Source organism: Pinus tabuliformis, chromosome Q (genome assembly GCF_031772625.1).
Source record: "Pinus tabuliformis cultivar Carrire ecotype Pingquan chromosome Q, CPIR1, whole genome shotgun sequence".
NCBI lineage: Eukaryota > Viridiplantae > Streptophyta > Pinopsida > Pinales > Pinaceae > Pinus > Pinus tabuliformis.
In genome coordinates this window covers 657876525-657886695 of record NC_142296.1, presented here as the reverse complement: position 1 = coordinate 657886695, position 10171 = coordinate 657876525, and the positions used below count along the sequence as shown (strand labels likewise).

Below are 10171 nucleotides of genomic sequence, written 5' to 3'. Positions count from 1 at the left end.
TTAATTCCCCCAAAGTGGCCTCCATCCTCAAGCGCTCCCCATGAGGTTTGAACTTGTGACTTGGTGGGAACTAAATCCCATGCAAACTAATTGATCTACACCTCATGGGTTCTCACATCGTCATCTTGAATGCATGACCTATGATTCTCATAAATAATTAGAGAACTTAAGTTTCATAACATCATTGAGAGAGGGTAAAAAACCCCTTATCCATTCCACATAAATAATAAAATAGAGCGTTCATCCATTCCATACAGACAATAACAGTCTATTGAAAGGTGGGAAAAGAACTTGCATCTACTTTATTTCAAATCCCAACAATAATCAATCCATCAAGACCCATTTTGGTTCAAATAGGTGAACCATTTCTAAACTTGCATCATAATAGAAGGAATTGTTGATTTGGGGTAGCATCGGATGTGCTCCAGCCATGAAAATTGGTGAAGAGGCTGAAACACATGAGATCTCCAAGACCGGGAATTGGTTTGGGGAAATTCCACCCAGTTAGAAAGATATTAAAATAATTAATAGTTTTAATGGAGTTCTTAAGTCTAAACTTAGGAAAATTAAAATATTAATGGGTATTAATATAAAATTGCATGAGAATGTTCTAAAAGACATGGATCAAGCCCAATCTAATCTTAACCGTTGATTAGAGATTTAATCTCGGCCGTTGAAAACTCGACATAAAAAGTATAAGAGGAGGCTTGAGGGTCAGTTGGAGATATACCAAGATTTATTAGTCAGTTTGATTTTCTGGAGCAGGGTTTGCTGAGAAAATTCGAACAAGTAATCTGAGTTGCAATGAGGGGTAATGAGTGCATAGCAGAGAGGCAGAGATAGTTCCAAAGGACCAGGACAAAAGTAGAGGAGGCTACGTAGAGCCAGCAGGAGCCACGCAGAGGGCCAGAGTGACTGCACAGAGGCTCGCAGGGCCTGCGTGGATGACGCAGAGGGCCAGAGAGCCAGCGCAGAGCAGCAGAAGGCTAACGCAGGGGGCTTATGAGTGACGCAGGTGCCATGAGGGCTGAATCAGAGCTTCTGAGAATCGTCAAAGAGATTTTCGTGGAGCAGACTTACTAAATATCTGCTTCCGAATAGAGGTATCGTTGCCAGATTGATTTCTCTGTTGAGTGAGCCAGTTTGGCACCCTAGTTGTACTCAAGAAGCGCTGCCTTTTAGTTTTCCCAAGTTGGGTTTTTCTGGGGAAGATTGTCTAAAAATAATGGTGTCACTTGTGTGTTTGTCTATTCTTTCTGTTGATGATTTTTAGATGGTTGAGACTGCATTTGTGTTTATTTTCAGTATTTATATGGTTAAATAACTTGTTAAAAATTTAAACAAGTAGGTGAAATAAACCAGATAGTGCAGGAAGAATTTCTAACAGGTTAGACTTAGAAATTTCAACAAAGACTTTTTCAGGCCCTTGTGCACAAAAACACATTGTTCAAAGTATTTTTTTTATGAATGAAAATTCAGGTTGCAACAACAAATGAGCTAATTTTAAACAACTGGCCTCCCAGATTTTCGTAGACCCGTCATTTTGATCGTTGTTACAATGAGATCTTATCTAACACGAGAATACATCAATTGAACAATAAGGTCACCAATGCTACAATTAGCCCTTCCTGCAAGAGTTAAAGCATCGACCAAAGATCTCATGATCTGGGCAGAGTGACGGAAAGGTTATTCATTTAGTGCTTGTTGCATGAAGAAGAGCATTTGATGTGTGGGACCAATACTCTATCACAAGCCTTCCAAATAACGATCCTTCCCTTTCCATCAACTTCAATGGATGATCACACTCCACCATCTCACCTGCATGAATTCAAATCAAAAGCATTCAAATTAGGTAGAAATGAATAGACTCGCTTTCACTACTGTCCATTTCCTCAACTGCAACAAATTCAATTGAAACCAATCCATGCATACAGCACAGAGATATGATACAATTACAGGGCCTTACCATCACTGATGGCAACCACCATGTCACTTTCCATAACAGTCGGTATCCTGTGTGCAACGGTAATTACAGTGCAATCTGCAAATTCCTTTCTAATTATTGTCTAGAGAATGGCATCTGTAGCATTGTCTATTGATGTCGTTGCTTCGTCTAGAACAAGGATTTGACTTTTCCTTAGCAATGCATGTCCCAAACAAAATAATTGTCTTTGTCCTACACTCCAATTCTCTCCATCGTCCCCCACTGCATTTTATTGATCTTTTAGTGCCAAGAAAAACTTGCAAATCTAACAGCCAAATTCTTGGCCTCATGTCAAAGAATTCCATGACATTTAAAAATATATATTTAATACAAAATTTACGTGGTGCATCTAGGCCATCCACCTTCGCTCTTACAATGTCTCCAAGTTGACACTTGTTCAGAACCTTAATAAAGAAAGAAAATAAATTCAAAGCATTATTTACTATTGTCATTCTACATATGATAAATTCAATGAGATGTTATGTTGAATAGCATTTACATACTTCCCAAATTGTCAAATCTGAGTGCCCAGATAATGGATCCAAGTTGAAGCGAACAGTTCCTAGAAAAAGAGTTGGTTCTTGAGGAATAATCCGAAGGCACGACCACAAATCATGAAGCCCAATAGAGGTAGTATCCAAACCATCTATAAGGATTCTACCCCCTGCAGGTTCCACTAATCGAAAAATAGCAATAATGAGAGTGGTCTTCCCACTTCTTGTTCGCCCAACAATGTCAATCTTTTTCCCTCCCTCAAATGTACATGTAATGCCCCGCAAAACAAGGGGGTTGTTGGCTCTATATCTAATATGCACACATATCAAAATATATTCGACTACAAACATCATAAACCATTCAAATTTTAGTTAAAAAAATAAATGTTAACACATTCATCTTGTTGGAATGCACAACTCAGGTACCTTCAAGTCTTGCAATTCCACCTTCCTATGCGAGGGCCAACTATCTGGTGGTCTGCAATCTTCTATAATAGCTGGTGCCTCACTAGGAATGTGCATGTACTGTTTGATGCGTTCTACAGAAACAATGTAGTTTGCAAGTGTACACTGGATGTGAATACTAGAAACCAATGACATGTTCAATGACAGACCATATGATAGTGCCATCCCAACAAAACCTGCACCAGTTCAAATGTTAGGCATCATCATCGTCTACATAAAAGCATCCAGTAATAGTAGATATCTCCCACAGACGACCCTTAGTTTCATCGTTCATACCAGGATTGAAGCTGCCCTTTGGGAGTAGAACCATAACAATAGTAGAGGAGCAAAGAACAGTTGCACTTAACATCTCTAGACGCTAAATCAACCATTCATTTGCCAAGAAACTATAGAAAAAAGGGGTTCAAATTTTTATCAATAAGGTCTAAGTTCTTCTTTAAGAACTGATCCTCAACCTTGAAAGCCCTAATGGTCATTGTTCCTGCTATGGACTCGCCAAAATGATTTGCAATAGGTGATTTCGTTGTACCATTCAGTCTCATCAGTTCTTTAGAAGAGGCAAAATAGTATTTCTGATTAAATTGAACAAACAAAAAATCAATTATAGCTTCTCTCACAATATTCATAGTGAAGTACAGAGTCTTCTCAAGAAACTTGCATGAAGTGGTGTTTTACCTGGAGTTGAAAGGTCAAATAAATCATTGGAATGGCTACAGACAAAACTTATCATGTTACAATAGCCACAACTCCAAGACTGCTATAAGAATTCATGGTAGACGACATGGCAAAGACAAAAGAGAAAGGAATGTCTACATCGAGAATGCTGAAATCTGAAGAAACCTGAAAAAGGAGGTGGGGAAGATAAATGTCAGTAGTTTACTACCCTGATGTACATCAGATTTCACTTTTTGTTTTAAGGAGCGAAAAGAAAAGAAGGAAGCCCATGGTGATTACATAAAATACTTACTCTGCTCAGAACTCTTCCCAATGGAGTTGCATCAAAAAATGCCATTGGTGCTCAAAATAAAGAGCTCAGAAGCTCAGAAAAGAAGGACTTTGATGCCTCAAGCCCCAAAATAACACAAAGCAATGACCGAAGGAACAAGAACAATATAGATGTGAACCCAATGGCTGAGTACACTGTTATTAAACTTAATACACTGACTTGAAGACTTTGCACCTTTGCAGCCATCCAAATATTTCCTGAAATCTGCCCAATCAGAAATATAAGATGACCGAGACCAGCACAAGAACAATGTAAGAAACCTTTATTCTGTTTCAAATAGTCAATATATGGCTTCAAACCAGTGTCCCCAACTTCCTTCTCTTCCCTTTTAACTAGCTGATCCCCCTTGGGAGCTCTATTTGAAATCAGTCGTTCTTTCTGTGATTTGCTCCTTTGAATTTCTCTCTCGTCATTAATCGGTTCATCTTTTGTGGATGGCATCGTGGCTGCTGATTCATTGGAACCAACAATATTATTGTGTGCATTCACAAGCTCCCTAAATGCCTCACTCGAGACCAACAGTTCCTGATATTTCCCAGTTTGATGAATCTCCCCATCTACCATCAACTACAAAAGAGAGAAACTTTAGTGTAGAAATTCAAAGAAAAATTGCCAAAGCTATGAGCATTAGATATGTTAAAATTACAGGAGTTATAATTATGTGCAATCTGTTAAAAAACTTCATCAAAATATTGTATACAAGTAAACAAACAGCTTCCACATGGCTAGGACAACTGTTTACTAACCAGAATAGCATCAAATGCCGGGAGAAAATCAACTTGGTGTGTTACAAGGATTACTGTCTTGTTTGATAGTGCTCCCATTATGTATTCCTACACATCAAAATCCGCGATTAATAGGATTTGTGGAAGCTAAAGAAAATGAAAATCATTGTTGTATAAAGGTGCAACAAGCAAATTAGTAACAGCTACATAATAACTTTAAAAACCTTTATATTATAAGGAAATCGCCATATTAACCTTAAGCAGGCTAGTAGTTGTATGAGCATCAACAACACTGAAAGGATCATCCAATAGATAAATATCAAAATCTTGATATAAGGCACGGGCAAGCTTTATCCGCTGTTTCTGGCCACCGCTGAGATTGACACCTCTTTCTCCTATTTCAGTCTGATCATCGAAGGGAAGATTCTGGAGGTCTTTATCCAGCGAAGACTTGAGGATAAATTCCTGATATTTCTGCTCGTCCATGGGACGCCCAAATAATATGTTGTTTCGTACTGTTCCAGTTTGAATCCATGCAGTCTAAGAAACATATGCGAGGGTGCCACAGACTTGCAACTGCAGAGGCAGGGTTGAGAACAATAAGAAAGAGAATCAATCAATTTAAATGGTTGACAATGTTAAGGTAAGGAGGTAAATAATTCATACTCACACTGCCCCTTAACTTTGGTACTTCTCCAAGTATTGCAGCTAAAAGAGTTGATTTTCTAGATCCAACTTCTCCACAAATTGCCAATTTTTGGCCATGCTTAACCTCCATATTTATGTTTCTCAATGTGGGCTTTGATGAACTGGAATCCCAACTTAGTGTTGCAGAACTGATAAGAAGAGAGTGGTTAGAGTTCCGAAGAAATACACGCTCAACCACCCGATCCTGTAATTCAGCAGCCTCAAGAAATTTGATGATACGACTTAATGAGACCTTTGCTTGAATGATAACAGTAATTACATCAGGCATTAGTCAAATTGGTTCTTGAACAAGGCGCAAAGTGGCTATGAATGTGAAAATGTTGCTTGGAGTAAGAGGAATTTTAAAAAAATAGCAGGTTATAAACGTTACAGTCGAAACCAAAACGGGAGATGACCAAAACAACAGCGAATTATAGGCTTTCCGAAACTGAACCACAGATAGCCATTTGAACTCTACCTTGTGCAGCTTCTCAATACTTTCTTTGAAGCGTTCCTCCCATGCATGCAATTTCAGTACTTTCATATGCACCAAAGCTTCTATGGTAGCCCTTAACCGCTGATCGTGGGTTGACATGAGTTCAGTTTGAAACTTATGCTGTAACTTTGCCAATGGAGAGTTAAAAAGAATGGTAATGATGATAACTGCCAAGGCCGAAAGTGTGGCCCATCCAATTGCATGGAAGAGGATGCCTAAAGCAAATATAAGCTGGAGTACTGTTGTCCAAGTCTGATGAAACCAGAAAGGAAGTTCGCCAATACGATAAGCATCTACCGCCATATAATTCATGATTTCTCCAGCTGTATGTACCTGTTTAGCTTCATTGGACAGCTTTAGTTGTTTCTGATAAATTGCTGCAACGAGTGAAGAGCGCATTTGCAGACCAATCCGTCTAGTGCCAAAATACCATTGCCTTTGAGATATGGACTCTATGGTCTTGGCAATAAAGAGTGTTCCTGCCAAAACAAATCCTTCATATTTGAATGACTGTCTACCTTCTGAAAATCCAATAAAAGCATTCAAAACAAGTGGTCCAGAAGACAGAGTAAGTATTTTGAGAAAAGCATAGAACCCAGTCCTTGCCAGATTTTTCCAGTGACAACAAACCAAAGCCCAGAAAACTGATGGAGCGCCAAATGGGTTTTTCTGTTTTTGCCTCAACAGTTCTTTTGTAAATGTTGTATAATTATTATTTGCTTGATCATCTCCACACACACAAGGCAAATCATCTTCTTCTAGAGGCTTCTTCTTTCCTTTGGACAAAAGAGAATTCAACCACCAAAATGTTATCCTGCTGAAGAATCCTGCCTTGGCAAAAGGAGTTACAATGGAATTTAACTTCAATGTTATCTAATCTTCCTCAGAAAACCTCTGGCTGGAGTTGAGATACCCATGATTTTGGTAATCCCTGCCTAGAAAGGGTTCTGATAGAAGATCATCCTCTGAACTCTTCAAATCCTTTTTCGCAGCACAAATGAGCATCAAGCAACATGCTGGCCATGAAACAAGGGAGAGAATAGTGCCATAGGGAAGCTCTCTGTCATTGATAAAATTCAGTCCAGCTGAAACACAATCCACTATTCCGAGCAAAAATGACACGATCCACCAAACACGCACAAATGTCGTTACAGACCGCATTAGCCCACTTGTTACTGTTAATCCGAGCGTAAACCATGCCAATCCTTGCACTAAAAGTACAAGCCATTCATGCAAGGGAGTTAAATCAAACCCATACCCAATTTCTCTTGTAAAATCCAAATCCCCAATCCCAAATTAATTGCACCCAAAATAATATTTATCACTGCAACACATGTGCGAAATGGCTATCGAGGTTTCACATTTCTCAGTATGCTCATCCACCTTACCCACTTGATGAGAACGATGGACCAGAATATCAGCAAGAAGACTAAATGTATGAATGTGATCAGAGCATGTTTGTTGCATGAGGTCAAATGGAACATGTATAGTAATTCAGAGTAGAGAGATAGGGGTAAATTGTAGTTCTCTTCACAGCGTTGAGCAGGGGACAATGCATTTGGACGCCACAAAAGTTGTTCCAAGAGCTCTGGATTGATAAATCAATTCAATGCAAGAAAATTAATAAAAAAATTGTAGAAGTTCTTGACAAATTTCATCTACCATAACAATCTTATAAACATATGAATATCATATTATATATATGCCATACGACCAGGGCCATGCTACCCATTTTGTTGCAAAATCCGTGATTTCAAACAATAGAAACAGGATAACTCAGACTGAAAATAAAAAAATATAATCAGAGTAATGAGATTACCTGTAAATATTGCCATCCTTGTTCTGTAAACCACATCCGAATGAATGTTTTTGATATTTTGATTTAGAGCTGGGTCACTGACATTCTCAATGTGGATTGGGGAGTCTGCATTGTCTGAAAACAAGTTATTGATGGTTTTGTCCTATCATATTCTCCTCTCAGAAGCTTTTATAAGTAGTACACCATTAAACTACATAAATTGTTAAGCTCTTTCCTATGCCCAATGCATGAACCTCCTACTTTTGCAGTCTCCTGAATGCTCCCTGAGTTTCCTAATCGACTACTCAAGGCAATAAGGGAAAAACTCAATCAGCCAAGAGAACTGAACTTTCCCCAATTAGACAGAAACCATACTCTGTCACAGAGTACTTTCCCCAATCAGACTAGAAACCATACTCTGTTACAGATTATTCAAGTCAGGTCACATCAGGCCTGTCCAAGCTCTATACTAATACATTTAATGGAGGCAAAGACGCCAAAGTATACTGATCCAAAACAGTGTAACGAACCTTGGCTACTCTTAAATAGAAATTATGTTCCCAGTAAACATCTTGGACAACACAACCTTCTGAATCTATGTGACATGGGTGCCCCGTCCACCCTAACATAAAAAACAGAACACCCTTGTATGCAAATAAAGCAAAACTATCCCAACCTGACCATCTGCAGTTCTTTCAACAAGTTGAGATTAAACTCAAAACTCAAATATGTAAACTATCAAGAAAAAACTGCACCCTATCAATACAGTGTCATGAAGCCTGGCTAGACATAAACAGAAATTCCATTCTCAATAACAAGACTACCTTACAAACCTAATCGGTGCCACAAAGAAGATGACCCATGTATCATAGATCAAGCAAAACTATAACAACATGTACTCTTTCAATACAGTGTCATGTAGCCTAGCTAGGCATAAACAGAAATTCCATTCACAATAACAAGACAACCTTATAAACCCAATGGGTGCCACAGAGAAGAAGACCCATGTATCACAAATCAAGCAAAACTATAACAACTTTCCCCTGTGACAATCTGCAATTCTATCAACAACTTGGGGATGAATCCAAAACCCAAATTTGTAAATATCAATGGAAGCAATCACATAAGACACTGAAATAAAGTGACCTGCATGAATAACAAGCATTAACAAACAATTTTACTGAATCCAATGCGTTTACTCTGCGCTACCAGTCTAAAACCAATAGCAGATTAGCTTCTGATCTATTAGCAGTTTGACGAAGTGTATTCAAAACAAATACACTCTGAAGCTCCGCGCTATGCCACTATCATCAGGTCCAAGGATCGATTCTTGCCCTCATGCAGCCTCCTCTGCAGGCCTCATCATCATTTTTACGCCGTCCTCTGCACGAACCCTTCACTGCAGGTCCCCGCCCTCCTCTGGAGCGACTCCGCCTGCGCCCTCCTCAACACCCCTGCCCTACTCTGCATCAAACGCAGATATCCGCGCGCAAGACGGGTTCGATAACGTGGTTAGGGTAAACGGTTCGATAACTAATAGCATTACGTTTTTTTAAAGGTGTTTTTTAATGTTTTAAAACATTTTTTATTAAATTAGACGGCTGATTTTTGTTCAATCGTCTAACAAAAGATCTAACGGCTACGATTAAGACAAAAAGGCATCTGGGGGAGTTCATTTCAGAGGGAAACGCCTTACGGCGTAATAAATAAATAATAAAGAAAATATAATAATAGTAAATAAATAATAAATAAAATATAGTAATAGTAAATAAATAATGAAGAGAATATAATAATAATAAATAAATAAAATAGTAAATAATAAATTGAAGTTCTAAATAAATATATAAATATAATAAGAATAAGTAAAGTTAACAAAAAGTAAAAAGGAATAAAATAAGAAAAGGTTAAATTAAGAGAACTATTAAAATAAGTAAAACTTAAAATAAAGAAATAAAAATTCGCATGTTGACACATGGAATGAGCGCATGCGAATCCCTTTCTATTTTTTCATCTATTTAATAGACAATGACGAGGATGAGATTCTTCCATTCTTTTCGAAGAAAAGTGTTGTGAAACAAAGGATTCTATGGCAGTAACACATTGGTTGCTTAGGGGTGGTCAACTATAGAAAGATTATGATTAGCTGAGCTTACGGTTAAGTGGAGAGTTGTCCTCAAAACTTTGTTATGGTTAGTGGGATTCAAATAGTGTTCAACTCCAAGATCGTAAGGAATGAATATCATCACTATAGATAAGTTGTCTATGTTCATGTTTTTCAAAATTCTATGTTAATTAGTTGAATGATTGTGTGTTGATTGTAAATCGCATCACTGATCTGCTTAGCTATATATTTAAATTGTGGGTTATATATATATATATATAAGAAATTGGGGAAAAAAAGGCGGAAATACATGGTTTTATAAAAGAAATTGGGAGATGATTTTAAAAAATGTATTTGTAATTAAAAAAAAAAAAAAAAAAAATATACATGATTTTGAGCCAAACATGTCAAATTC

General features: G+C 37.8%; 1 pseudogene; it reads right to left on the bottom strand.

Moving 5' to 3' along the window:
* Positions 1-1610: 1610 nt before the first annotated feature.
* Positions 1611-7085, bottom strand: LOC149221244 (ABC transporter C family member 10-like; annotated as a pseudogene).
* Positions 7086-10171: the final 3086 nt, after the last annotated feature.